The 27,657-nt window shown below is 51.4% G+C and overlaps 1 long non-coding RNA gene across 1 annotated transcript; it reads left to right on the top strand.

The window, feature by feature from the left end:
- Window positions 1–2,906: 2,906 nt before the first annotated feature.
- On the top strand, window positions 2,907–17,394 carry LOC138447110 (uncharacterized). Its single transcript, XR_011259670.1, has 6 exons — window positions 2,907–3,060; window positions 4,563–4,669; window positions 6,366–6,499; window positions 8,545–8,665; window positions 14,657–15,490; window positions 16,729–17,394. It is a non-coding gene; the product is annotated as an uncharacterized lncRNA (long non-coding RNA).
- The last annotated feature ends 10,263 nt before the right edge of the window (window positions 17,395–27,657 follow it).

Genomic DNA, 27,657 nt, shown 5'->3' with positions numbered 1-27,657 from the left:
TAACTCGTACCCGAACCCCTAACCCGAGCCCCAAACCCAAACCCCGACCCCCAAACCCCATACCACAAACCCCGAACCATGTAGCCCAAACCCCGAATCCATAACTCAAACCCCGAACCCCAAATCTGGAACCCGAACCCCCAACCCCAAACCGCTAACACGAACCCCACACCCAGACCGCACACCCCTAATGCCTTACCGGAAACGCAAACCCATAAAGTGAACCCCAAACCCTGAACCCAAACCCCTAACCCGTACCCCACACCCCACACCCCCAACCCAAACCCCAAACCCCTAACCCAAACTGCGAACACCTAACCCGAATTCTAAACCCCGAAACCCAAACCCCAAAACCCAACCCTCAAACCCAAACTCCAAACCCCTGATCCGAACCCCAAACCCCTAGCCGGAACCCCAAACCTCAAACCCCAAACCGCACACCCCAACCCCCTAAGCCGAACCCCGAACTCCCAACCCCTAACTCCTAACCTGAACAGCAAAACTCGAAACTGCACCTCACACCCCCATCCCCAAACCCTGAACCCAAACCCCCGAAGCCCAAACCCCAAACCTCAAATCTTGACCCCCGACCCACAAATCTCACTTACTGAACCTCTAATCGGAACCCCCAACCCCAATCCTCGAATCCCAATTCCCGAACCCCAAACCCAAACCCCAAACCCCTAATCCGTAACCCAAACTGCAAACCCAAAAACCGAACCCCAAACCCCCAACCCACAACCCTGAACCCAAACCCATAACTGGAACCCCAAACCACGAACCCCTGACCCAAATCCCAGACTCCAAACCCCAAATCCCTAACCCCTAACCAAATCCGCGAACCCCTATCCCAAACCGCGAACCCCAAACCCCAACCCTCAACCCCTAACCTGAAACGCGAACCCCAAACCTCGAACTCCAAACCCCAAACCCGAACCCCGAACCCCTAACCAGAACCCCAAACCCAAACCCAAACCGCGAACCCCAAAACCCAAACCCATAACCCGAATCCCAAACCCAAAACCCCTAACCCGAATCCCAAACCTCCAACCCAAACCGCGAACCCCAAACCCCAAACCCTTCACCCTAACCTCAAACCCAAACCCGAACTGTGAACCCCTAACCCAATCCGAGAGCCCCTAACCTGATCCCCAAACCCCAAACCCAAACCTCAAACCACAAACCCAAACCGCGAACCCCAAACCCTTTACCTGAACCTCAAACCCCAAACCCGAACTGCGAACCCCGAACCTGAACTGAGAACCCATAACCTGATCCCCAAATCTGAAACGCGAACCCCTAACCCGAACCCCAAACCCCAAACCCAAACCGCGAACCCCTAACCCGAACCCCAAACCCCAAACCCCTAAGCTGAACCTTGAACCCCTAATCGGAACCCCAAACTTCAAACTAGAACCGCGAACCCCTAACCCCAAACGCTGAACCCCAAACCACAAACACGAACCCTGAACCCGAACCCTAAGTAGAGAGGGGATTCCCCGCACCCGAACTCTGAACCTGAACCCTAACAAGTTGGGGGGATGCCAGAACCCTAAACCTAACCCTAACAATAAAACTCTAACATAAACATAAACTTTTCTGGCCTAAGCCCCGCCCCTTGCTGTCCCTCACCCCCTAAAAGCAAACGAGGCAAAACTGGGACTTGAATGCCTGACCTACAGAGCCAAGTTGGATGTTTAACTGGTTGTCAGCCTAACCGCTTCGCTAGAGAGGATTACTGGGTTTTGTTTTGCTCCCAGGCGCTCTTCAAGCCTCACCCCGCCACTGCAGGCTAATAAAGAACTATGGACCCTATTAGCGCTCACTTTAGCTGTAACCCTAGAGTTAATGCCAACCCTAACCGTAACCCGAACCCTGACCCTGACATGAACCCTAACCCAAACCCGAACTCTAAGAAGAGGGGGGTCCCCGAATTCTAACCTGAACCCGAACCCTAACAAGTGGGGGGGGGGGTTGCCCGAACCCTAACCCTAAGCTTAACAATAAACCTCTAAAATAAAAAAATTTTCTGGTCTAAGCCCTGGCTCTTGCAGTCCCCTGCCCCTGAAAAGCGAAAAGGTCAGACTGGAGACTTGAACTCCTGATTTACAGGCCATAGCCTACCTGCCTAGTGGCCCACCTAACCCCTATGCTACAGAGGCTTGCTGCTTCCAGCAGGGCTCCCGAACCCTCTTCAAGCCTCGGCCCACCAGGGCAGGCTAATAAAGAACTATGGGCCCTAGTAGGGCTCACTTTAAGCTGTAACCCCAACACTAATGCTAACCCTAACCGTAACCCGAACCCTGACCCTGACATGAACCCTAACCCAAACCCGAACTCTTAGAAGAGGGGGGATCCCCAAATTCTAACCCTAACCCTGAACCCGAACCTGAACAAGTTGGGGGGTTGCCCGAACCCTAACCCTAAGCTAAACAATAAACCTCTAAAATAAAAATAAACGTTTCTGGTCTAAGTCCCGCCTGTTGCTGTCCCCCGCCCCCTAAGAGCAAAAGAGTTAAGCTGCAGACTTGAACTCCTGACTTACAGACCATCGTCTGCCTGCTCACCAGCGCACCTAACCGCTACGCTACAGAGGCTTGCTGTTCTGACAGAGCTCCCGGACCCTCTTCAAGCCTCTGCCCGCCAGGGTCTGGCTCTATAGACTATCATGGCTGTCCTAGGTCATCTTTGCTTTCTATAGTCATAGTTTTATCCCTAAATCATAGACAGATCAGCTGAGAAAAAGCTTGGATTGTCTCGGTGGGGTGGATTTGCTTGTCCTTGTGTTTCACCTGGAGGCAGTCGCGGTCCCGCGGGCCTGTCCTGGAAGGGGGCGTGGGGGTGGGGCGCACCGTGAGCGCGTCGGGGGCGGGGCGAGCCTGGGCGGCTGGTCAGGAGCGCGGCTCACGTGAGCGGGTCTGGGGCGGGATGAACATGGCGGCGCGTCGGGGGCCAGGGCTCTCAGGGCTCGCCATTGCAGCTGGGAATGCTCGTTTCGTGGGCTCCTGGGTCCCCGTCGATTGGCATCCAGCGAGCAGAGCGCAGGGCTGTGGGCCACAGGTAAGGGAACTCGGACTGGGCGGAGCAGGGAACCATGTATTCTGCCCTCTTTGTTTGCAGTCTCGGAGCCGACTAAAATGGCGGTCGCAGAAAAGCCTCGCCTTTGGGGCCAAGGGTTTTACTGCTTTACCCCTTTGCATAAAGCTCAGACCCGCGCGGTTTTCCCAAGCAGCCTAGTGTATTGCTTCCTACAGGCCTGGAGAGGATAACAGGCAGGAAGGCCAGGGGTCTCCAGACAGAGAAAATAGACTGCAAGTGTCAGACGTTTTTTTCTCTCTCTTAAGAGGCCGGAGGAGACAAAAGAGTGCTGCATTTTTTTTTCTCCATCTTGATACAAATTTAAAAGGTTTCTCAGAAATTTCTGTGTTGCCATGACCACTCCTGGCTCCACCTGAATTTAACTTTCCTCAAACCTTGAACTAAGCAATGCATTTTTCTTATGGAAATGTTTGTCTTAAGGTATGCTAATGTACTATGTATTTACCCAAGGCTCTGTCTTCAGGTCAGTTTCCCCTAAAGGCTCAGAAAAAACTTGACAAACCAGTATGTTTTACTCATACCTTGTTCTCTTAATCTATGTGAATGAAACTATATATTTGCTTGGAAATCTGCCTTTCTTCAAGATTCATGTCCATCATTTTATGGCCTGGGATGACTCATCTGCTGCCAATGTTATCTCAATGCATGCTGTGGGTGAGGGGCCTGGTGCCATTCTCTGACACATTGTCTTTCTTTCATTAGCAGACTGCTAGTGGCTCTATAACATCTGGCTAAAGACTAGCAGGGGGTACTCTTCCCCCTTTTACTGTCTACGTCAGCAGCTCTCTCGATCTCTTTTATATTTTAATAAAACTTTTTAACAGAAAACCTCTGAGCCATCAAGCTTCGTCACTTGCCCTGGATTGAATTCTCCTCTGGAGTCCAAGAATGCTGGCATCTTTTGTGGTTTAGCAACCACCTTTCAGCCTTTTGAAATTCATATTGAATCTTCATTTCAGATTGAAGATGCATTCCATGGTATTGCCAACTGAAGCCTTTTCATCGCTATGGCATATCTGTCCATGTCTTTAGGGTATTTTTCAGCAATCATGTATCATTTCCAGTGTGCCAGTCTTGTTATCCTCATTCTGTCCATAGCAAAGTCTTTTATTAATGTTGACATGACTGAAAGGGAATCGTTTGTTTAAATTCCTTTTCAGATTGTTATTTGCTGGTGTATACAGATAACACTGTGTCATCATTCATTTGTATCAGTTTGGACAGCTTGATAGTTGTCTTTAGTTTCTTTAATTTCTCATAATTTAAGATGACCCTGTCTCATATATTTACAGTCTCACCCCTAGTCTCAGTCATTTCTTCAAAGAACTGTCCTTTTTTTAAACATTACATTATTTTTGACTGTGCTGGGTCTTTATTGCTCGTTTGTCTAGTTGTAGTGAGCAGAGGCTACCCTCTAGTTGCTGTGCCATGGCTTCTCATTGCAGTGCTTTCTCTGTTTGCAGAACTTGGGCTCTGGAGCATGCAAACTTCAAGAGCTGTTCAAGGGCTTCGTTGCCCCTGGGCGTGTGGAATCTCCTACACAGGAATTGAACCCGTGTTCCCTGCATCGGTAGGCAGATTCTTTACCACCGGGCCATTGGAGATGTTTCCTGTTCCCTTTTATTAGAGAATGATATTTAAAACATACATGTAGGAGCTCAATATGCTCAGCTGACAATACATGGATATATATATATATATCCATGTATTCCAGCTCACCTTTGAACATATTCAGTTAAAGGTAATTTGTGATGTCTCCAACCTGATCCACCACGACATGGACATTGTAACGTTTCCTTTTGTTTATCTGTAACTTTGCATTCCAATGGTAAGATACCTGGCTTCCACCGCTTGTCATACACAGAATTCAGTGCTTGTCCCACGTGGTTACTGAAAAAAAAACTGTCAGATTGTCTTTCAAAGGGGGCTCTGCATGCATTGCACCAGTATCTTGAGTATGTTTTTGTATGATAGTTTACTATCAGTATACCCTCAGTGGCCAGGTGTCTATTTCAGTCGCTACCAATTATGAATGGGCTTGTTTGCTCTAGTGTTCTTGGACAATTCGAATACAGTTTCTTTGTCAGATATGCATTGTTTTAGGAAAACAGTTTTATTGATTGTTGGCTGTGTTGCCTCTTTGTGTGTGGGCTTTTCTCTAGTTTTGGTGAGCATGGGCCATAACTAGTGGTTTGCAGGCTTCTCACTGCAGTGTCTCCTCTTGTTGAGGGGCACAGGCTCACGGGCTTCAGTGGCTGCAGCATGTGAACTCGGCATCGTGGCTTCCAGGATCTAGAGCACAGGCTCGCTCGGCTGTTGTGGCACACGGGCTCCATAGGATGTGGGATCTTCCCATCCTAGGGATCGCACATGCATCTCCAGCACCGGGGGGTGGATTCTTTACTATGGAACCACCAGGGCATATTTTAGACTAGTTTTCCACACATGTATCTAGTGAAAGAGGCCAGGATCAAGAGGCATGGCAGCTGGGAATCCTCAGCCCCAGCTCTGGTGTGCTATCCAAAGCTCTGGGGCCTTTGGTGAGCAGCTCAGCTTCCCTGGGACTGTTTCCTCCCATCAGAAATGCCCTGCTTTTGGACTGTAGCCCACCAAGCTCCTCTGTCCCTGGGATTTCTGAGACCAGAGTACTGCAGGTGGTGCCATTTCCTTCTCTGCTGCTGCTGCTGCTGCTGCTGCTGCTGCTGCTGCTGCTGCTGCGTCGCTTCAGTCGTGCCTGACTCTGCGCGACCCCATAGACAGCAGCCTACCAGGCTCCTCTGTCCCTGGGATTCTCCAGGCAAGAACACTGGAGTGGGTTGCCATGTCCTTCTCCAGTGCATGAAAGTGAAAAGTGAAAGTGAAGCCACTCAGTGAAGTCGTGTCCGTCTCTTAGTGACCCCGGGGTTGCAGCCTACCAGGCTCCTCTGTCCGTGGGATTCTCCAGGCAATGGTACTGGAGTGGGCTGCCATTGCCTTCTCTGATTTCCTTCTCTGCAAGATAGCGTTTTGAAGATATTTTCTCCTGGATATTGCTTTTGATGAAGGAAGGGGGATCCCTTTCAGGGCTTGAGAGTGAGTTCTTGTCTGACACTGGGCAATGAGTTGTCTGAGGAGAGGAGTGCTGTCCAAGCGAGAGGCTTTATTGGGAAGGGCTGCCAGGGTGGAGGGCAGGAGGGTGAGGGAAACGGAGAGAACCACTCTGTCACGTGGCTCACAGTCTCAGGTTTTATGGTCATCGGGCTCATTTCTGGTTTGTCTCTTGCCAGGCATTCTGAATTGGGATCCTTCTTGGGGGCACACGCATCACTCAGCTGAGATGGATTCCAGCGAAGTGGATCCTGGGAGGTTGGTAGGACCTCTGAACTGGAGCCTCCCATCTCCTGACCTCTCCAGAATTCTGGTTGGTGGTAGCTTGTTCGTTCCTTGTTCCTTCCCAGGACCTCCTGTTGTAAGATGATTCCTGCAAGTGTTTTCTTTTCTCTGTTGCCTGGCCAGGGTGGGTGGTCCGTGGTTCATTTAACAGTTTGTTTTTGGTTCTCTCGAGTAAGGTCCTCCACAGGGTAAATGTATGAAATGATAAAAGGCAATGTTTTAAATAATTTATATTCATAATTTGGTAAGTTGGCTTGTTTTGTGTATGTTAGACCTGATCACCAGACCAACGGTCATGTAGAACTTTTGCAGTTTTCTAAAATTCTATAGTTTTTTAAATGGAGTTACCTTGTTGCAAAGTTTGTGTTTATGTTCATATTTTTTTAAAGTTATTTCTTTTAGTTGATTGATCATTGCTTTACAATACTGGTTTGATTTGTCATACATCCACATGAATTAACCATAGGTGTACCTATGTCCTCTTGCTCTTGAATCTCCCTCCCACCTCGCACGCATTCCCACCTCTCCAGGTTACTACTGAGCCCCAGTTTGAGTTCCCTGAATCATACAGCAAATTCCCATTGGTTGTCTATTTACAAATGTAGGTGTACCTGCATCCATGCTGCTCTCTCCATTCATCTCACCCTCTCCCTCTTGTTCCCCACCCTCGTCTGTAAGTCTGTTCTCTATGTCTGCACCTCCATTGCTGCTCTGTGAACAGACTCGTCAGTACCATCCTTCTAGATTCCATGTTTTTCTCTCTTTGACTGACTTCCCTCCCCTTTATTAGAACAAACTCAAATGTGTTCCTTTTTATGGCTGCATTCCATGCAGGCTCTGATTGTTCCTTAGCCATGTTTTGCGGAGGGTCATGGAGCTATTCTGCTCCATTTCAGTTTGGGCTTCCAGTCTGAGTGCTCACAGCAGAGCTGCTTCTGGGTGAGCCCTCTGAGGTCTGTGAGCACCGGGCTGCCCGCTCTTCTCTTGTGGCCCGCAGGGGGCGCCAAAGGCCCCTCTGACCCGCGGGCGCAGGACGCTTTGCCTTTAGACTCTGCTCCGTGAGCAGCTGGCGGGAGCTTTGTCTCCTCAGGACCATCAGGGCTCAGGCTTCTGGATAACAGGGCTGCATCCAGGCTGAGAGGAGCAGGGTTGCCTCAGTGCCCACCAGCAGGGAGGCGCTGCAAGAGCGAAAAATGAGGATGGAGTAGACGTTTCCTGTGTCCAGCTGAGGGCTGACTGGAGGTCCATCTCAGAGGACTCAGGGGGAAAGAGCTCCGTGTGCAAAGCGGTGGGTTTTCAGTTAGATTTGCGTTAGATGATGTAGAGGATGAACACTGATGTTCTTCCGTGTAGGTGGCCATTTTCCTGTCACTGTTTCTTGAGAAGACTGTCCTTTCCTCTTCGCTCGTTCCTGGTTTGATTTTCAGGAACTGACCATGTACAGGTGGGTTCGTTTCTGGGCTCTCTATTCTCTCCTGGAGTCCATGTGTCTGTGTTCCTGCCAGTTCCTCACTGTGGTGGTCACTACAGCTCCGTGATGTAGTTTGAAGAGGGATAGGAAGATGCCTCCAGCTGTGTTCCTCTTTCTCAGAGTCTTTTTGGCCGTTTAAGGTCCTGTTCAACAGTAGCAGCCTAATATTAGGAATATTTCTATTTCTGTGAAAAATGCCATTGAATATTATTTTGTGATTGCAGTCCGTGTATTTGTTGATGACTTTGGTTGGAATGGACCTTTTAATTCCTCATTGTTCCAGTGCATGAGCGTGGAATAATTTTCTGTGTGTTTGTATTTTCTTTGGTTTCTTTATCAGTGCCTTCTAGTTTTCTGACTACTGGTTTTTTATGTTCTTGATTAAGTTTGTTGCTAGATGTTTTATTTAAGTGGAATTTTCTTAATATTTTTTTCCTGATTGTTATTAGTGTATAGAAATGCAAGTGATTTTTGGACTGTAAAGGGTAGTATTTTATGATTGTAAATTAATCCAAAATGATTCAGCTTTACTGAATGTAGTCTAACAACTTTTTGTGAAGTGATGTGGAACATTTTATCTGTAAGATCTGTTTCTCCTGCAGTAGGTCATCCAGAGGACCCAAGACATGGTGGTTACTAATAGACTTCCCACACTACTTCTTCATTCCACGTGGACTCCTTCACGGGCAGTGAGCATCCCAGCTTCCCTTGAACTTCATCTGGGTAAGTCTTGGCCTGTATCAGAAAGTTTCCTGCCTGTCTGCGCTAAATTTCTTTTGTGGTATTGACATGGTTGTTTTGAAACCTAGTATACTTTCCAGTCATTTAAAATGTACAGAAAATGCCTAGCAATGGGAACAAGTGCTAGCATTTGCCACATCATCTAAAATACTCTATGTGTTTTATCCAAAATGGGTACCTTCTGCAGAACCAGCACATAATCTCCAAAATCAGGAAATCATATGGTACCTACATTATAATGTAATCCACTGCCCCACTTCCACTTTTAGCAATTGTTCAAGTGTATGAATATATCTTTTGTTTCCATCTTCATCCTTTTTTCTTTATTTAGAGTGTTACTGAGATTTTCAGTTATTTGGACAAACTTGATGGATTGAAAGCAGACATGGTGAATAAGGGTTCTGGGTGGCCTTTTCGATGTGGATTTCTTTTTCACTGAAGATGGTTTTAATATTTATTCATGTGGTAACATGTATGAATCCTGCATTCTTCCCCCCCCCCCATAGTAATTAAAAATAAATAATATGCCATTTACCATTTAGATATTTGTAAGCATACAGTGTTGTAGCAGACAACCTTTTCTTGTTTTGCAAACCAGTTTAATAATGTGCACCTTGTGCGTGCTTTGGAGAAACTCAGGAAACTGAGTCAGTGACTGAAATGGCCCAAGATATCACCTTAGATTCCATCTTCATCTGAAAACAAAACAGGCACTTTCTGGTGGTCCAGTGGCTGAGACTGGACACTCCCAAAGAAGGAGGCCCAGGTTCATTCCCTGATCCAAGAGCTAGATCTCCCATGCCACCAAGGAGAATTTGCATGTTGTAGCTAAATATCTGGCTTACCTCAATGAAGGTTGACCTGGCGCAGCCAAATTAAAAAAGAAACAAATATTTTACAGATACAACCAAAGGAAAGGAAGGGTATGGTTGTTGTGCAGATTTACGGCTTAGCTTTCCCTATCGATAGAAAAGAAAAAAGAGTTTCAAAAGACTGTGTCTCATCCTTCTATCTGGCATATAGAGAGGATTCCTTTGAAATGAGATTTCTCTGGTAAATGTGACTCACAGAAGAGCTGTCTTGAACTTGGGTTTCAGAGATGATCATGTGTCCTCTAAAAAAAAAAGTTAATTGGGTCCCACTAATTATCATGCTGAGGTGGTATATTTTGTGGTAGCATTTGCTCCCCTTCACTTTGGATGTATCCCCATTTGTTTACACTGTCATCTACTGAAGACATCCTGATATTTGAAAGTTTTTAGTTATTACAAGTAGAGCTGTTGTATATAATCATGTGATACTTTTTGTCTGGACGTTTTCAAAGCTGTTTAGTAAGTGCTAGCCATATAGTATTCAGGTCACAGGTGAGCTTTGTTTAGCTGTGGAAAAATCCAGCTATGTTTCTCTGTGGCATGTGGGATCTTCTGGGGTAAGGGATCAAACTAGAGTGTCTTGCATTGTCAGGCAGATTCTTTACCACTGAGCCACCGGAGAAGTTGTGCCCTACCCCCGTTTTTTTTTTTTGAGTTTACTGGATCTAATAGGTGTGCAGTGCTACCTCACTGTTATTTTAGTTTGTAATTTCCTAATGATATGTGATTTTGAGTCTTTTTGATAGGCTTATTTACTATCTTTATATTTTTGTAGGACAGGTGTTTAGGTGTATACATTTTTTATGAGATTGTTCTAGATTTTTTGGTATATTTGGAGTACAATCCTTTATCAGATATGTATTTTATAAATATATTTTCCTGTGGCTTGTGTTTAAGTTTTGTGAATAAGGTTTTTCACAGTTTAAATGTCTAATTCTTTAAAGTTAATGTTATATATGTTTTATATCCTTTTTTGGATAGACTTTAGTGTGTTGTTGTTGTTGTTGTTAAATTTTATAAGCAGAAGTGAGGTACTGTAGATACAGTTTTAAGCTAAGCTGAGGTACCATAGATACAGTTTTGCCTTTTGTCTGTTAAGAAGTTTGAGTGAGTTTGGTGTACACTGTATATAACATTATGTCTACATTCATTTGACTGGATATAGCTTCCAATTATTTGTCTAATTGGTTTTGGAGATATCACGGGAAGTCAGTTTTTCCAAGGGAAACTGAGGTCCATGAAACATGAACTCTTTTCGATCGGTCGGAATCACTCTCTGCTATTTCTGACAGATTTGACTTGTTTGGATATCTCATATGAGTGGAATCACAGAACGTTTGTCTTTTCTTGGTCTGGTTTATTTCACATGATCTAATGACCATAAGGTTTGTCCACATTGTCGCATTGTCAGAATTACTGACTTTGAAGGGCCGAATCAGATTCCATTGTGTGTATACCACAGTTTGTTTATGGAATTGGCTGCCATGGACACTTAGATCACTTCTGTTTGTTTGCCAGTGTGAATCATGCTGTTGTGAGTATGACGGAAGAAGTATCCATTTTTTCAGCCCCCTTTCCCAATCCTTTTGGGTACATAGCTTGAATTGGAATCGAACTATGTATTTATTCCATGTGTTTGTTTTGGAGTCATTTCTGTAATGTCTTGCAGAGTGGCAGCACCATTTAATGTACTTTTTCGTATGGTGGAATACCGTTCAAGCTTCTGAATATACCTTGTGTTGCATATTCAGTCTCCCACCAACGGACACTTGAATGAGTTCTACCTTTGAGCTATTGTGAATGTCACTATGAGTATTTGTGTACCAGTTTTTGTTTGAATTATTAACAAGTACATTACTATATATAAAAGAAGCCACAAGGACCTACTGTACAGTTTAGGAAACTATTAAATATCTTATGATAATGTATAATGGAAGAGAATCTCAAAAGGAATATATGAAAAGCACATAGTAACCATGATATTTATTGTGCCAACACTATGAGTTATCATAGCACTACTCAACGTGTATTTATACATGTCAGTAAAATATTCACATCTGTAAGGATATTATAAAAAATTATATAAAAAATCAAGAATTCAAACAGAGATTAAATAAACTTCCTGTCATTGCTCATCATCATTTATACATTCATACTACCTGTAACACTCATTGTATAAGTGCTGGACTAGCAATTGATGTTCTCGTAAACCAAGAGATTGTGAAGGTGTAAGGAAATATAGCTTATTGAATTCCTTAATGAAGGATTATAGAACTCTATGTCCATGAAGTGAATGAAATTCCATTTTTTTGAACCACATTCTTACTAGAGTGATGAGCTTCCACCCCACCCAACGTTAGTTCACAATGAAATCCTGCAGTCCTCTGGCCTCAATGTCTGCTTCCTGCTACCAAGAAAGAAAAGATGAGGAAGTCCTGACAAAACCGATGCTATTTTTCTTTTTCTGATTTGTATTTTATCGCAGGGCTTGGCAAAAAGAGGGCCCAACCTGTTTTTAGAGTTCCATCCCAAGGGTTCCTCTGGCATGTTCCCTATGTTGACAAAGTGCTGATTATTTTCAACAAAGGACAATGATCTGCACTTCACTATCTGTTGCTTGAGCTGGAATAGCGGGCATCCCTTGAAGTGCATTCCTTCATGCTGAAGTAGGCATCCCTGAAGCAATAGTATAAGAGGAACACATTTATCACGTAGACATCGCAGCCCATGCATTTGTAATAATTTTTCAGTTATACCCATCATCATCGGAGGAACTGACTTGTCCCAGTAACAACGAGAGTACCCAGTATAACAGTTCCTTGACTTATGAGTACTTCCTATGAGTACCCTTATGAGTACTTCTTCCAATGTTGTTTCTCCTACTTTGGTCATGAACAGTAGAAGCTGATGGCAGTGGTCCTTGAAATGTATGTCGATTCCTAGGTGGCACAGTTGATAAATAAAAAATCTGCCTACCAGTGCAGGAGGGGGAAGTGATGTGGGTTTGATCCCTGGTTCAGGAAGATAACAATTCATACACATGTTTTATGTGAACCAGTTTGATACTCATGAGTTTTTTCTTCTGTATACAGAAAAACAAATGCTGTTCAAGGACACTGAAAGAACCCTGATGTTGAAAATCAGATCTGTATTGTGAGCAATGCTTAGATATCCATGAGTCGAAGCATAGTATTATGCCTATCATCCTTGTATTTCTCTCAGTGAAATATGTTGAGGAAAACTCTTCATTCGTGGTCTAGATTCACGAAGAAGCTAAATAGCATTCATCCTTTACGTTGACAACTGTGAATTTAAATCTCCTGTGAATCCTATGTGACAACCACACATACCAACATGAGTTATCAGTATTATATCAATATTTTTAGTCCTATTGTATGTCAACTAAAAAAATCAGTATATAATTGTACATGAAGTCAAGACATAAAATCAGTGCAAATACAAAATGTTCCATTCCATCCTTTGAGAAAGGGAGAAAAACATCTCTGTGCTTAGCCTATTGCATTTTTATGTATTAGACCCTTAAGTAGTTTATTCACCACACCCTGTGAATGATTCACAAATCTTCAGAGAAGAAAGGATCATTTCTCTTGAACAATGAGTAGTTCAACTATTCTCAAAGCAAAGCCATAAGTGAGTCTTATTTTGGGTGAGACCATGAAAACTCAGTGTTTTCATTATGCTTGTGCTTATGATGGGAGGAGGTCTGAGAAAGCACTTCTGAAGGTTTATTCATACCAGTCGTTCTCATATGTATCGAGTCTTTAAAGGTCGAATCACCAAGGTGTTGCTTCTACACTTGTACTAGGCTGAGCAGCAACATTCCCTTTCTCCGTAAGTGCAGTAGACGTGTTCCCAACCTGTCTGTCTTCTGTCCTCTGGAGTATGCATTGCTTGAGCTCATCACAGCCTAGTAGATGGAAATCATCAGGATATTCTGGAAACCCTTTTTATTTCAGTCTGTTCAGGAGGTTACCACTGCTGCAAACCTCTGGATTTTACCAAGCGCTTTTAACAACCTCAGATGAAGGATATAAGTCAACACTGGTGACAGCCACGGGCTTCCATGGCCTATCCATGATTGTTGGCTTTGCTTTCATAATCATCCTGTTTCTTATACCAGCTAAACTGTCAGTGTATTTTTTAATTACCATTTTATCTTTGATGGTTTTTAGAGCTATTATGGATTTTCCTATATATCTTCACTTATCGGTGAGGGTCTTATGTTAGTAGTAGTTATGACAACTGACTTTCTGTCTGTTAGCTGTGGCAGAATAAAAAAAGAATGACCCACTGTATATTATTAATATTATGTATCAATATATTGTTAGTTTTATTGTTTGCAGTCATCCAATTCCAAGTTTCTGAAATAAACTTTCAGAAAAATCACATCCTTTTGAATGCCCATTTGACTGAATAGGAGCACGGAAATGTTCTTCCATAAAATTGTTTACAGTTTCCATTCCGTTTCTCCTGTTTGATGTAGATATTGGCCTTTGGTTCTATCAGTAGCTTTGCAAGTAAAAAAAAAAATTAATTAGAGCTCGTATGGTAATTTTACTGTTAGCAATAAGTTTAGCATAAAATGAACACAGAAGAGGTTACAGTAGACCAAATATGAAAGTCAGTTTAAAAGAAAACATAGTGTTGAATGTTTACAGTAGGAATATAGTTATGAAGTTCCTTTATTATTATTCTATCCTTTCCTTTTGTTTTGCAGGGGTGTTAATGTACAGATTCCAGTACTATGGCTAGAGCGAATAATAGTATCATTATTCTTGAGAGCAACTCTACTAAGTCTTCACGCTCATGTCACTCAAGGTTTTTTAATACCTATTATGTTAGTCGTGTTTGTAGTTTGTGAAGTCACATAAGTTGCATTCATTCAAGCAATAGTATCAAACAGCTATGGCATCAATTATAGATGTGAATCGATATCGAATGTGAATCCATTTCACTGTGACAAGTTATTATTGTAGATATTCTATTCATGCCAGTAACAAAGCTGTGCAGAAATAATACAATGTTTATTAAGAAAATAAGAGTTACTAATTTGTTTTATTATTCTATTTCTTTTAAACAGATTTAATGACAACAGGCTCAACTTTTCATTCACTTGTATGACTATGAGCGGTTTGACCAAGTTGAAGAAGATGACTCGTTTGTAGTCTTCCTCATCAGCTCATTCCATCTACTGGCTTTAAAATCATTTAGTACAGAGCTCACCGTCTAGGTGTTCATCCAGTGTTTTGTTTGCTTATCATGCAGGATCATTTTAAAAGGAAAAGTATGTGTGTATGAGTTAGAGCTCTGATCCCAGGAGTCCATGTAGAAGCTTCCCCTGAGAAATGTATCGTTTTTGCACCAATGCTACTGAAATGTGTGAATGTGGTATACCACGCGTCCCAATAAGTGTAAACAGCGTCATAGGCTACTTATTTGAAATGACCAGTACTCATGACATTCCATTCAACTGAGGACTAAATATAGCCAACGTAGGCTGTGTTTGCCAAATAGACTTTGAAGTATTCTTCACACAGTCCTTCATCGATGCCAGTTTTCAGATCGAAGAAACCCTTGCTCCATGAAGTTTGTGAACACATATACTCATGTTTTGTTTGAGATTTTAAAGTCATTCTTCAGTTTTGTTGGAGGAATGGTTCTGTATATGCCCCGTGGATCCCCAAATCCACTGATGTTCATGTGTCTTGGGGCTTCCCAGGTGGTTCTAGTGGTAAAGAACATGCAGAACATACCCATGCAGGAGACATGGGAGGTATGGATTCCATCCCTGGGGCAGGAAGATCTCCTGAGGGAGAGCATGGCAACCCCCTCCAGTATCTTTGCCTAGAGAATCTCATGGAGAGAGGAGCCTGGTGGGGCCTAGTCCATATGATCCCAAGGAGTTGGACACAATGTAAGTGACTTCGCACAGCACATGATTCGTTGTCATAGCTAATATAATGGAGATGACATAAAAAGAAGCACCAGCGGGCGAAAGTCAATATCCATCACTTTTAAACTTTGGAATGTATTGTGATATTTTACATCCATATTTGTATGACTTGATAGTTGGAGAATCGATGCATGTGAAGGCCTGGTTGTGTTATATGTATGTTGAGGGAAGATATATTTTTATGTGGTTTGACATATAGGTCCCATTTCATTCGTAGACATATGCATACTCATCACTTATCATCATTTTTTTTTTTGAAAAGACCATTGTTTGGAAAGGTTGTTGTCTAACCATGAAAGATGCTTGAATTCTTGGGCTCCTTAGAGGAAGAATTCAACCCGGGGCCAGTGATGAGGGTTGATCAGTCAGAGCTTTTGTGTCCCAACGTTTTATTAAAGTATAAAAGAGAGAAAGCTTCTGACATAGACATCAGAAGGGGGCAGAAAGAGTGCCCCCCTACTCATCTTTGGCTGGATGTTATCTAGCTACTAGCAGTCTACTCATTAGAGAAAGGAATGGCAGCAGACCCCTCACCCACAAGATATATGGAGATGACCGTGGCACCAGGTGAGTCATCCTGGGCCATAAAACGATTGATATGAGCAAATGGATAGCTTCATTCACATAGATCAGGAGAGCCATGTATGAGTAAAGCATATTGGTTTGTCAAGTCAGTTCTGAGCCTTTAGGCAGAACCTACTTGAAGATAGAGTCTAGGGTAAATACATAGTACATTCACATAGCTTAAGGCAAACCTTTCCATGAGAAAAATGCCTTGGTCAGCTCAAAGTATGAGAAAAGTGAAGTTCAGGCGGAACCAGGTGTCATTATAGCAACACAGAATTGTAAGAGAAAATCTCTGTTTAAATTTGTATCAAGAAGGGGAAAAAAGATAACAGCTTGTTTCCTCCTGCCTCGGAAGTGACAGATAACAACTGTCTGACACTTGCACCCCATTTCCTCCCTTTGGAGACCCCTGGCCTTCCTGGCTGTTACCCTCTCAGTTTCATTCATTGAGCGTTTTCTGCCTTGTGAAACATTGGGCATAGAAGTATGTGTTTATTTAGGGGTATTTCATCCAATTTCATTTAAATGCATATGTGAATTAGAAAGTTTGACATGCTGTTGCTTTGTATACCGATTGGGAAATGTGAGCCTCCAAGCTTAATTTAGTTTTTCATGTTCATTTTTCTTTTTAGGGGTACAAAGAAAAATAATATGACTGTTAAGATCAGCTTTCGTATTTTTTGCCAAATATGAATTGGGATCACATCGATCAGAGATGAGTCTGTGCATGAAAGCCCTAATAACTAATGCTAATTGACTTCACTACCATGGGATGTTTTCATATCTATTGAGGATTTACTTCATGTATTTCGATTTTAACTTTCTGTCTCACAGCCTTGTTTGTAGATCAAAGCTATTTGAAATTGTCATCTGGTTTCAAATGGCTTGTGAGGTTATTCATGAGTGGTTCATAAAACCGAATGGATTGTACGTAGCCATACTTTGTTGTCATTCTATGAATTTGAAGAATGTCTGAAGAATGTCTGCAGTTATGCCTTAAAGATTCATACAATTGATGTCCAATATTTATCTCAATAGACTTGCTTTCAATTTGTAGTTTCCTATGCGTATGTCTTTCTTTATGGATTTGGGTAGAACTTGTATTGGAACACTGAAAAATCTGTGATATCAACCGTGCTGACCTTTCTGGTGGTCATCATTAAGATTTTCACGCTCTATGGATCCTAGTGGAAACAGGTGCTGTTCATCCTACTTTTGTGAAGATTGAACTCATCGTAGAAAGTGGAATTTGTTGAAATATTTATGGTATAAATAAATCTTGTCTCTATAATTACCCAGAGTCCTGGTGCGTATTTGATTGCTAAGTTATAAAATGTATGAGATAGATGTGATCCATCAATGGCGACTGGATAAGTGGTGGAGAGGTATTTTGGTGATGCAAGAGATTTAAATGATGTGATCATAGTATTTATATCCCTTTTATGTGGATAATGGGTCTTGGATCCATGTTTGAAACCTTACAACCTCGTCTTTTGTTATGCATGGGAAGTGTCAAAAATGAAGAAGATGCGGGTAGGTACTTCAAGGGTAAGTATAGGGCTGAGGGCGTGACTATGATGTGGGTTAGGGTTAGGATGTGGATGGGGGTCCGGTTAGGGTAGGGTAAAGGTTAGAGTTCGTGGAACAGCCCTCCAAACTTGTTAGGGTGAGGGGTGAGGTGTGAGGGTTCAGGATGAGGGTGAGGGTAAGGATTCAGGGTGAGGGTTAGGATTCAGGATGAGGGTGAGGATTCAGGGAGAGGGTGAGGGTGAGGGTTCAGGGAGAGGGTGAGGGTGAGGGTTCAGGGAGAGGGTGAGGGTGAGGGTTCAGGGTGAGGGCGTGGGTGAGGGTAAGGGTTCGGGGTGAGGGTTCAGAGTGAGCGTTCAGGGTGAAGGTGTGGGCCTCACATCTGATACAGGATTGTACTCCAAATATACCCATCCCTTCCCTTGAACAGACCTCTCACTATGGGAGCCCTTGGCAGTGTGGAACCCACCGGCCCCTAAGGCCTCCCAAAGGACGCCTGGGGCCTAGGTGCAAAGGCAATACAGGAGTGGAGCTGAGGCCAGGAAGGCGCCAGTGGCGTCTCCCAACTTTGCAAAGGCTGCTCCTTCCTGGGTAGGAAGCCTAGCAGCGAGGCAAGTCTGGGCAAGGTTCGCCCAGGGCAGAGCAGCCTCGCACCAGGAACTCTGCCAGATCGGGCCTCTGAGCAGAGCTGGAGCTCTGCCATCCTGGAGGCGCACTCGACTCCGCCCAAGCAGGGCTTGCAGCCTAAGGCGGCTGGGCTGCTTCGTCTTCCCCCTAGGAAGCTCGATTCCCGCATGCTGTTCACTCGGCTTCCAGGCGCCGGCTCCCTGCCCCTCCTTACGGTCTAGGATCAGGGGCTGCTTCCCCTGAGCTGGGGCTGTGGGCAGGAGCCCAGACACACAGGTGCAGGACCCAACCACCTGCACACGTCTCTGCTGGAGAGGAGAGCGCTAGGGAACCTACGTGTGTGAGGCAGCTACTGGGCGCCCACGGAGTCAGACTCGAGGTGTGCGGGGCTCCAGAGCCCCGCCAGGGGTCCAAGGAGCCTGGTGCTCACCGTGCGGCGCTGAGTCTGGGCTGTCAAGCAACCGCTGGAGGAGACCTGCACTTGCCCTTCCCTTGCCTCTGACAGAGCTCTCCCTGCTGGAGCCCTTGGCAGTGTGCAACCCACCGGCCCCTAAGCCATCCCCAAGGACGCCTGGTGCAAAGGCAAGGCAGGAGCAGAGCTGAGGCCAGGAAGGCGACAGTGGCATCTCCCAGGCTCAAGGAGCCTGCTCCTTCCATGGCAGGAAGCCTAGCAGCCAGGCAAGTCAGGGCAAGGCTCGGCCAGGGCAGAGCAGCCTCAGACCAGGAACTCTGCCAGATCGGGCCTCTGAGCAGAGCTGGAGATCTGCCATACTGGAGGCGCGCTCAGATCCAGCCAAGCAGGGCTTGAGCCGCACGTGGCTGGGCTGCCTCTTCTTACCTCGAGGAGGCTTGCCACCTTGAATGCTCTTCCTTCGGCTTCCAGGCGCGGAAGCTCTGTGCCTCCTGCAGGTCTTGGCTCAGGGGCTGCTTGCCCTGAGCTGGGGCTGTGGGCGGGAGTCAAGACACGCAGGGGCATACCCCAAACTGCTGCACACTTCTCTGCTGGGGAAGAGAGCGCAAGGGAACGACATGTGAGAGGCAGCTGATCGGCACCCACGGAGTCAGCCTCCAGGTATGCCGGGATGGAGACCCCAGCCAGTGGCCCTGGGAGGTGCGTTTCTTCGTGCGGCGCTGAGTCTCGGCGACCAAGCAACCGCTGGAGGATCCCTGCACTTGCCCTTCCCTTCCCTCTCACAGAGCTCGCCCTGCCTGAGCTCTTGGCAGTATGCAAGCCACCGGCCCCTAAGCATTACCCACGGACGCCTGGGGTCTAGGTTCAAAGGCAAGGCAGATGCGGAGCTGAGGTCAGGAAGGCGCCAGTGGCGTCTCCCAGGCTCACGCAGCCGGCTCCTTCCTGGGCAGGAAGCCTAGCAGTGAGGTAAGTCTGGGCAAGGCTCGCCCAGGGCAGAGCAGCCTCGCGCCAGCAACTCTGCCAGATCGGGCCTCTGAGCAGAGCTGGAGCCCTGCCGTCCTGGAGGCACACTCGGCTCCAGCCAAGTAGGGCTTGAATCAAAGGAGGCTGGACGGCCTCTTCTTCCCTCGAGGAGGCTCGCCTCCCCGCCAGCTCTTCACTCAGCTACCAGGTGGCGGCGCTCTGAGCCTCCTGCAGCTCTTGGCTCAGGGGCTGCTTGCCCTGAGCTGGGGCTGTGGGCGGGAGCCCAGGCACGCAGGGGCAGGCCCCAACCAGCTGCACACGTCTCGCCTGGGGAGGAGAGCGCTAGGGAAGCTACGTGTGTGAGGCAGCTGCTGGGGGCCAGGGAGTCAGCGTCGGGGTGTGCGGGGCAGCAGACCCCAGCCAGGGACCCTGGGAGCCTTTTGCACTCCGTGCGGCGCTGAGTCTGGGCAGCCCAGCAACCGCTGGAGGAGCCCTGCACTAGCCCTTCCCTTCCTTCGCACAGAGCTCTTCCTGCTGGAGCCCTTGGCAGTGTGCAAGCCACCGGCCCCTAAGCCCTCCCAATGGACGCCTGGGGCCTAGGTGCAAAGGCAAGGCAGGAGCGGAGCTGAGGCCAGAAAGGCGCCAGTGGCGTCTCCCAGCCTCGCGCAGCCGGCTCCTTCCTGGGCAGGAAGCCTAGCAGCGAGGCAAGTCTGGGCAAGGCTCGCCCTGGGAAGAGCAGCCTCGCGCCAGCAACTCTGCCAGATCGGGCCTCTGAGCAGAGCTGGAGCTCTGCCGTCCTGGAGGCGCACTCGGCTCCAGCCAAGTAGGGCTTGAGCCAAACGAGGCTGGGCTGCCTCTTCTTCCCTCGAGGAGGCTCGGATCCCCGCCAGCTGTTCACTCGGCTTCCAGGTGGGGGCGCTCTGCGCCTCCTGCAGGTCTTGGCTCAGGGGCTGCTTGCCCTGAGCTGGGGCTGTGGGCGGGAGCCCAGGGACGCAGGGGCAGGCCCCAACCAGCTGCACACGTTTCTGCTGGGGAGGAGAGCGCTAGGGAAGCTACGTGTGTGAGGCAGCTGCTGGACTCCCAGGGAATCAGCCTCCGGGTGTGCGGGGCTGCAGACCCCAGCCAGGGGCCCTGGGAGCCTGGTGCACTCCGTGCGGCGTTGAGTCTGGGCGGCCAAGCAACCGCTGGAGGAGCCCTGCTCTAGCCCTTCCTTTCCCTGGCACAGAGCTCTTCCTGCTGGAGCCCTTGGCAGTGTGCAAGCCACCGGCCCCTAAGCCTTCCCCAAGGAAGCCTGGGGCCTAGGTGCAAAGGCAAGGCAGGAGCGGAGCTGAGGCCAGGAAGGAGCCAGTGCCGTCTCCCAGCCTCGCTCAGCCGGCTCCTTCCTGGGCAGGAAGCCTAGCAGCGAGGCAAGTCTGGGCAAGGCTCGCCATGGGAAGCGCAGCCTCGCGCCAGCAACTCTGCCAGATCGGGCCTCTGAGCAGAGCTGGAGCTCTGCCGTTCTGGAGGCGCAATCGGCTCCAGCCAAGTAGGGCTTGAGCCAAACGAGGCTGGGCTGCCTCTTCTTCCCTCGAGGAGGCTCGCCTCCCCGCCAGCTGTTCACTCGGCTTCCAGGTGGGGGCGCTCTGCGCCTCCTGCAGGTCTTGGCTCAGGGGCTGCTTGCCCTGAGCTGGGGCTGTGGGCGGGAGCCCAGGCACGCAGGGGCAGGCCCCAACCAGCTGCACACGTCTCTGCTGGGGAGGAGAGCGCTAGGGAAGCTACGTGTGTGAGTCAGCTGCTGGGTGCCCAGGGAGTCAGCCTCCGGGTGTGCGGGGCTGCAGACCCCAGCCAGGGGCCCTGGGAGCCTGGTGAACTCCGTGCGGCGCTGAGTCTGGGCGGCCAAGCAACCGCTGGAGGAGCCCTGCACTAGCCCTTCTCTTCCCTCGCACAGAGCTCTTCCGGCTTGAGCCCGTGGCAGTGTGCAAGCCACTGGCCCCTAAGCCCTCCCAATGGACGCCTGGGGCCTAGGTGCAAGGGCAAGGCAAGAGCGGAGCTGAGGCCAGGAAGGCGCCAGTGGCGTCTCCCAGCCTCGCGCAGCCGGCTCCTTCCTGGGCAGGAAGCCTAGCAGCGAGGCAAGTCTGGGCAAGGCTTGCCCAGGGTAGAGCAGCCTCGCGCCAGCAACTCTGCCAGATCGGTGCTCTCACCAGAGCTCGAGCTTTGCCGTCCTGGAGGCGCACTCGGCTCCAGCCAAGTAGGGCTTGAGACAAACGACGCTGGGCTGCCTCTTCTTCCCTCGAGGGCGCTCGCTTCCCCGCCAGCTGTTCACTCGGCTTCCAGGTGGGGGCGCTCAGCGACTCGTGCAAGTCTTGTCTCAGGGGCTGCTTGCCCTGAACTGGGGCTGTGGGCGGGAGCCCAGCCACGCAGGGGCAGGCCCCAACCAGCTGCACACGTCTCTGCTGGGGAGGAGAGCGCTAGGGAAGCTACGTGTGTGAGTCAGCTGCTGGGTGCCCACGGAGTCAGCCTCCGGGTGTGCGGGGCTGCAGACCCCTGCCAGGGACCTTGGGAGCCTTTTGCACTCCGTGCGGCGAAGAGTCTGGGCAGCCCAGCAACCGCTGGATGAGCCCTGCACTAGCCCTTCCCTTCCCTCGCACAGAGCTCTTCCTACTGGAGCCCTTGGCGGTGTGCAATCCACCGGCCCCTAAGCGCTCCCAAAGGACGCCTGGGGCCTAGGAGGCCAGGAAGGCGCCAGTGGCGTCTCCCAGCCTCGAGCAGCCGGCTCCTTCCTGGGCAGGAAGCCTAGCAGCGAGGCAAGTCTGGGCAAGGCTCGCCCAGGGCAGAGCAGCCTCGCGCCAGCAACTCTGCCATATCGGGCCTCTGAGCAGAGCTGGAGCTCTGCCGTCCTGGAGGCGCACTCGGCTCCAGCCAAGTAGGGCTTGAGCCAAAAGAGGCTGGGCTGCCTCTTCTTCCTTCGAGGGGGCTCGCCTCCCCCCAGGTGTTCACTCGGCTTCCAGGTGGGGGCGGTCTGCGCCTCCTGCAGGTCTTGGCTCAGGGGCTGCTTGCCCTGAGCTGGGGCTGTGGGCGGGAGCCCAGGCACGCAGGGGCAGGCCCCAACCAGCTGCACACGTTTCTGCTGGGGAGGAGAGCGCTAGGGAAGCTACGTGTGTGAGGCAGCTTCTGGACTCCCAGGGAGTCAGCCTCCGGGTGTGCGGGGCTGCAGACCCCAGCCAGGGGCCCTGGGAGGCTGCTGCACTCCGTTCGGCGCTGAGTCTGGGCGGCCAAGCAACCGCTGGAGGTGCCCTGCACTTGCCTTTCCTTCCCTCTCACAGAGCTCTCCCTGCTGGAACCCTTGGCAGTGTGCAAGCCACCGGCTCCTAAGCCCTCCCTAAGGACGCCTGGGGCCTAGGTGCAAAGGCAAGGTAGGAGCGGAAATGAGGCCAGGAAGGCGCCAGTGGCGCCTCCCAGCCTCGCGCAGCCTGCTTCTTCTGGGCAGGAAGCCTTGCAGCGAGGCAAATCTGGGTAAGGCTCGCCCAGGGCAGTGCAGCCTCGCGCCAGCAACTCTGCCAGATCGGGGCTCTGAGCAGAGCTGGAGCTCTGCCGTTCTGGAGGCGCACTCGGCTCCAGCCAAGTAGGGCTTGAGCCAAACGAGGCTGGGCTGCCTCTTCTTCCCTCAAGGAGGCTCACCTACCCGCCAGCGGTTCACTCGGCTTCCAGGTGGGGGCGCTCTGCGCCTCCTGTAGGTCTGGGCTCAGGGGCTGCTTGCCCTGAGCTGGGGCTGTGGGCGGGAGCCCAGACACGCAGGGCCAGGCCCCAACCAGCTGCACACGTCTCTGCTGGGGAGGAGAGCGCTAGGGAAGCTACGTGTGTGAGGCAGCTGCTGGGCTCCCAGCGAGTCAGCCTCCGGGTGTATGGGGCTGCAGACCACAGCCAGGGGCCCTGCGAGCCTGGTGCACTCCGTGCGGTGCTGAGTCGGGGCGGACAAGAAACCGCGGGAGGAGCCCTGCACTAACCCTTCCCTTCCCTCGCACAGAGTTCTTCCTGCTGGGGCCCTTGGCAGTGTGCAAGCCACCGGCCCCTAAGCCCTCCCAATGGACGCCTGGGGACAAGGTGCAAGGGCAAGGCAGGAGCGGAGCTGAGGGCAGGAAGGCGCCAGTGGCGGCTCCCAGCCTCGCGCAGCCGGCTCCTTCCTGGGCAGGAAGCCTAGCAGCGAGGCAAGTCTGGGCAAGGCTCGCCCAGGGCAGAGCAGCCTCGCGCCAGCAACTCTGCCAGATCGGGCCTCTGAGCAGAGCTGGAGCTCTGCCGTCCTGGAGGCGCACTCGGCTCCAGCCAAGTAGGGCTTGAGCCAAACGAGGCTGGGCTGCCTCTTCTTCCCTCGAGGAGGCCGCCTCCCCGCCAGCTGTTCACTCGGCTTCCAGGTGGGGGCGCTCTGGGCCTCCTACAATTCTTGGCTCAGGGGCTCCTTACCCTGAGCTGGGGCTGTGGGCGGGAGCCAAGCACGCAGGGGCAGGCCCCAACCAGCTGCACACATCTCTGCTGGGGAGGAGAGCGCTAGGGAAGCTACGTGTGTGAGTCAGCTGCTGGGCGCCCACGGAGTCAGCCTCCGGGTGTGTGGGGCTGCAGACCCCAGCCAGAGGCCCTGGGAGCCTGGTGCACTCCGTGCATCGCTGAGCCTGTGCGGCCAAGCAACCTCTGGCGGAGCCCTGCACTAGCCCTTCCTTTCCCTGGAACAGAGAACTTCCTGCTGGAGCCCTTGGCAGTGTGCAAGCCACCGGCCCCTAAACCCTCCCATAGGACGCCTGGGGCCTAGGTGCAAAGGCAAGGCAGGAGCGGAGCTGAGGCCAGGAAGGCGCCAGTGCCACCTCCCAGCCTCGAGCAGCCGGCTCCTTCCTGGGCAGGAAGCCTAGCAGCGAGGCAAGTCTGGGCAATGCTCGCCCAGGGCAGAGCAGCCTCGCGCCAGCAACTCTGCCAGATCGGGGCTCTGAGCAGAGCTGGAGCTCTGCCGTCCTGGAGGCGCACTCGGCTCCAGCCAAATAGGGTTTGAGCCAAACGAGGCTGGGCTGCCTCTTCTTCCCTCCAGGAGGCTCGCCTCCCCGCCAGCTCTTCACTCGGCTTCCAGGTGGGGGCGCTCTGCGCCTCCTGCAGGTCTTGGCTCAGTGGCTGCTTGTCCTGAGCTGGGGCTGTTGGAGGGAGCCCAGGCACGCAGGGGCAGGCCCCAACCAGCTGCACACGTCTCTGCTGGGGAGGAGAGCGCTAGAGAAGTTACGTGTGTGAGGCAGCTGCTGGGCGCCCAGGGAGTCAGCCTCCGGGTGTGCGGGGCTGCAGACCCCAGCCAGGGGCCCTGGGAGGCTGGTGCACTCCGTGCGGGGCTGAGTCTGGGCGGCCAAGCAACCGCTGGAGGAGCCCTGCACTAACCCTTCCCTTCCCTCGCACAGAGTTCTTCCTGCTGGAGCCCTTGGAAGTGTGCAAGCCACCGGCCCCTAAGCCCTCCCAAAGGACTCCTGGGGCCTAGGTGCAAGGCAAGGCAGGAGCGGAGCTGAGGCCAGGAAGGCGCAAGTGGCGTCTCCCAGCCTCGCGCTGCCTGCTTCTTCCGGGCAGGAAGCCTAGCAGCGAGGCAAGTCTGGGCAAGGCTCGCCCAGGGCAGAGCAGCCTCGCGCCAGCAACTCTGCCAGATCGGGCCTCTGAGCAGAGCTGGAGCTCTGCCGACCTGAAGGCGCACTTGGCTCCAGCCAAGTAGGTCTTGAGCCAAACGAGGCTGGGCTGCCTCTTCTTCCCTCGAGTTGGATCACCACCCCGCCAGCTGTTCACTCGGCTTCCAGGTGGGGGCGCTCTGCGCCTCCTGCAGGTCTTGGCTCAGGGGCTGCTTGCCCCGAGCTCGGGCTGTGGGCGGGAGCCCAGGCACTCAGGGGCAGGCCCCAACCAGCTGCACACGTCTCTGCTGGGGAGGAGAGCGCTAGGGAAGCTACGTGTGTGAGGCAGCTGCTGGGCGCCCAGGGAGTCAGCCTCCGGGTGTGGGGTGCTGCAGACAAGAGCCACGGGCCCTGGGAGGCTGGTGCACTCCGTGCGGCGCTGAGTCTGGGCGGCCAAGCAACCGCGGGAGGTGCCCTGCACTTGCCTTTCCTTCCCTCTCACAGAGCTCTCCCTGCTGGAACCCTTTGCAGTGTGCAAGCCACTGGCCCCTAAGCCCTCCCTAAGGACCTGGCGCCTAGGTGCAAAGGCAAGGCAGGAGCAGAGCTGAGGCCAGGTAGGGGCCAATGGCGACTCCCAGCCTCGCGCAGCCTGCTTCTTCCGGGCAGGAAGCCTATCAGCGAGGCAAGTCTGGGCAAGGCTCGCCCAGGGCAGAGCAGCCTCGCGCCAGCAACTCTGCCAGATCGGGCCTCTGAGCAGAGCTGGAGCTCTGCCGTCCTGGAGGCACAGTCGGCTCCAGCCAAGTAGGGCTTGAGCCAAACGAGGCTGGGCTGCCTCTTCTTCCCTCGAGGAGGCTGGCCTCCCCGCCAGCTTTTCACTCGGCTTCCAGGTGGGGGCGCTCAGCGACTCGTGCAGGTCTTGGCTCAGGGGCTGTTTGCCCTGATCTGGGGCTGTGGGCGGGAGCCCAGGCACGCAGGGGCAGGCCCCAACCAGCTGCACACGTCTCTGCTGGGGAGGAGAGCGCTAGGGAAGCTACGTGTGTGAGGCAGCTGCTGGGCGCCCAGGGGGTCAGCCTCCGGGTGTGCGGGGTTGCAGACCCCAGCCAGGGGACCTGGGAGCCTGGTGCACTCCGTGCGGCACTGAGTCTGGGCGGCCAAGCAACCGCTGGAGGAGCCCTGCACTGCCCTTCTCTTCACTCGCACAGAGCTCTTCCTGCTTGAGCCCTTGGCAGTGTGCAAGCCACCGGCCCCTAAGCCCTCCAAAGGACACCTGGGGCCTAGGTGCAAAGGCAAGGCAGGAGCGGAGCTGAGGCCAAAAAGGCGCCAGTGGCGTCTCCCAGCCTCGCGCAGCCTGCTTCTTCCGGGCAGGAAGCCTAGCAGCGAGGAAAGTCTGGGCAAGGCTCGCCCAGGGCAGAGCAGCCTCGCGCCAGCAACTCTGCCAGATCGGGCCTCTGAGCAGAGCTGGAGCTCTGCCGTCCTGGAGGCGCACTCGGCTCCAGCCAAGTAGGCATTGAGCCAAAGGAGGCTCGGCTGCCTCTTCTTCCCTCGAGGAGGCTCGCCTCCGGGCCAGTTTTTCACTCGGCTACCAGATGGGGGCGCTCAGCGACTGGTGCAGGTCTTGGCTCAGGGGCTGCTTGCCCTGAGGTGGGGCTGTGGGCGGGAGCCCAGGCACGCAGGTGCAGGCCCCAACCAGCTGCACACGTCTATGCTGGGGAGGAGAGCGCTAGGGAAGCTACGTGTGTGAGGCAGCTGCTGGGCGCCCAGGAAGTCAGCCTCCGGGTGTGCGGGGCTGCAGACAAGAGCCACGGGCCCTGGGAGGCTGGTGCACTCCGTTCGGCGCTGAGTCCGGGCGGCCAAGCAACCGCTGGAGTTGCCCTGCACTTGCCTTTCCTTCCCTCTCACAGAACTCTCCCTGCTGGAACACTTGGCAGTGTGCAAACCACCGGCCCCTAAGCCCTCCCTAAGGACGCCTGGGGCCTAGGTGCAAAGGCAAGGCAGGAGCAGAGCTGAGGCCAGGAAGGGGCCAATGGCGTCTCCCAGCCTCGCGCAGCCTGCTTCTTCAGGGAAGGAAGCCTAGCAGCGTGGCAAGTCTGGGCAAGGCTCGCCCAGGGCAGAGCAGCCTCGCGCCAGCAACTCTGCCAGATCGGGCCTCTGAGCAGAGCTGGAGCTCTGCCGTCCTGGAGGCGCACTCGGCTCCAGCCAAGTAGGGCTTGAGCCAAACGAGGCTGGGCTGCCTCTTCTTCCCTCGAGGAGGCTGGCCTCCCCGCCAGCTCTTCACTCGGCTTCTAGGTGGGGGAGCTCTGCGCCTCCTGCAGGTCTTGGCTCAGGGGCTGCTTGCCCTGAGCTGGGGCTGTGAGCGGGAGCCCCGGCACGCAGGGAAGGCCCCAACCAGCTGCACACGTCTCTGCTGGGGAGGAGAGCGCTAGGGAAGCTAC

Source organism: Ovis canadensis, chromosome 11 (assembly GCF_042477335.2).
Source record: "Ovis canadensis isolate MfBH-ARS-UI-01 breed Bighorn chromosome 11, ARS-UI_OviCan_v2, whole genome shotgun sequence".
Lineage (NCBI taxonomy): Eukaryota > Metazoa > Chordata > Mammalia > Artiodactyla > Bovidae > Ovis > Ovis canadensis.
The sequence above is the reverse complement of the archived record's forward strand: the minus strand, read 5'-3'. Positions and strand labels throughout refer to the sequence as shown.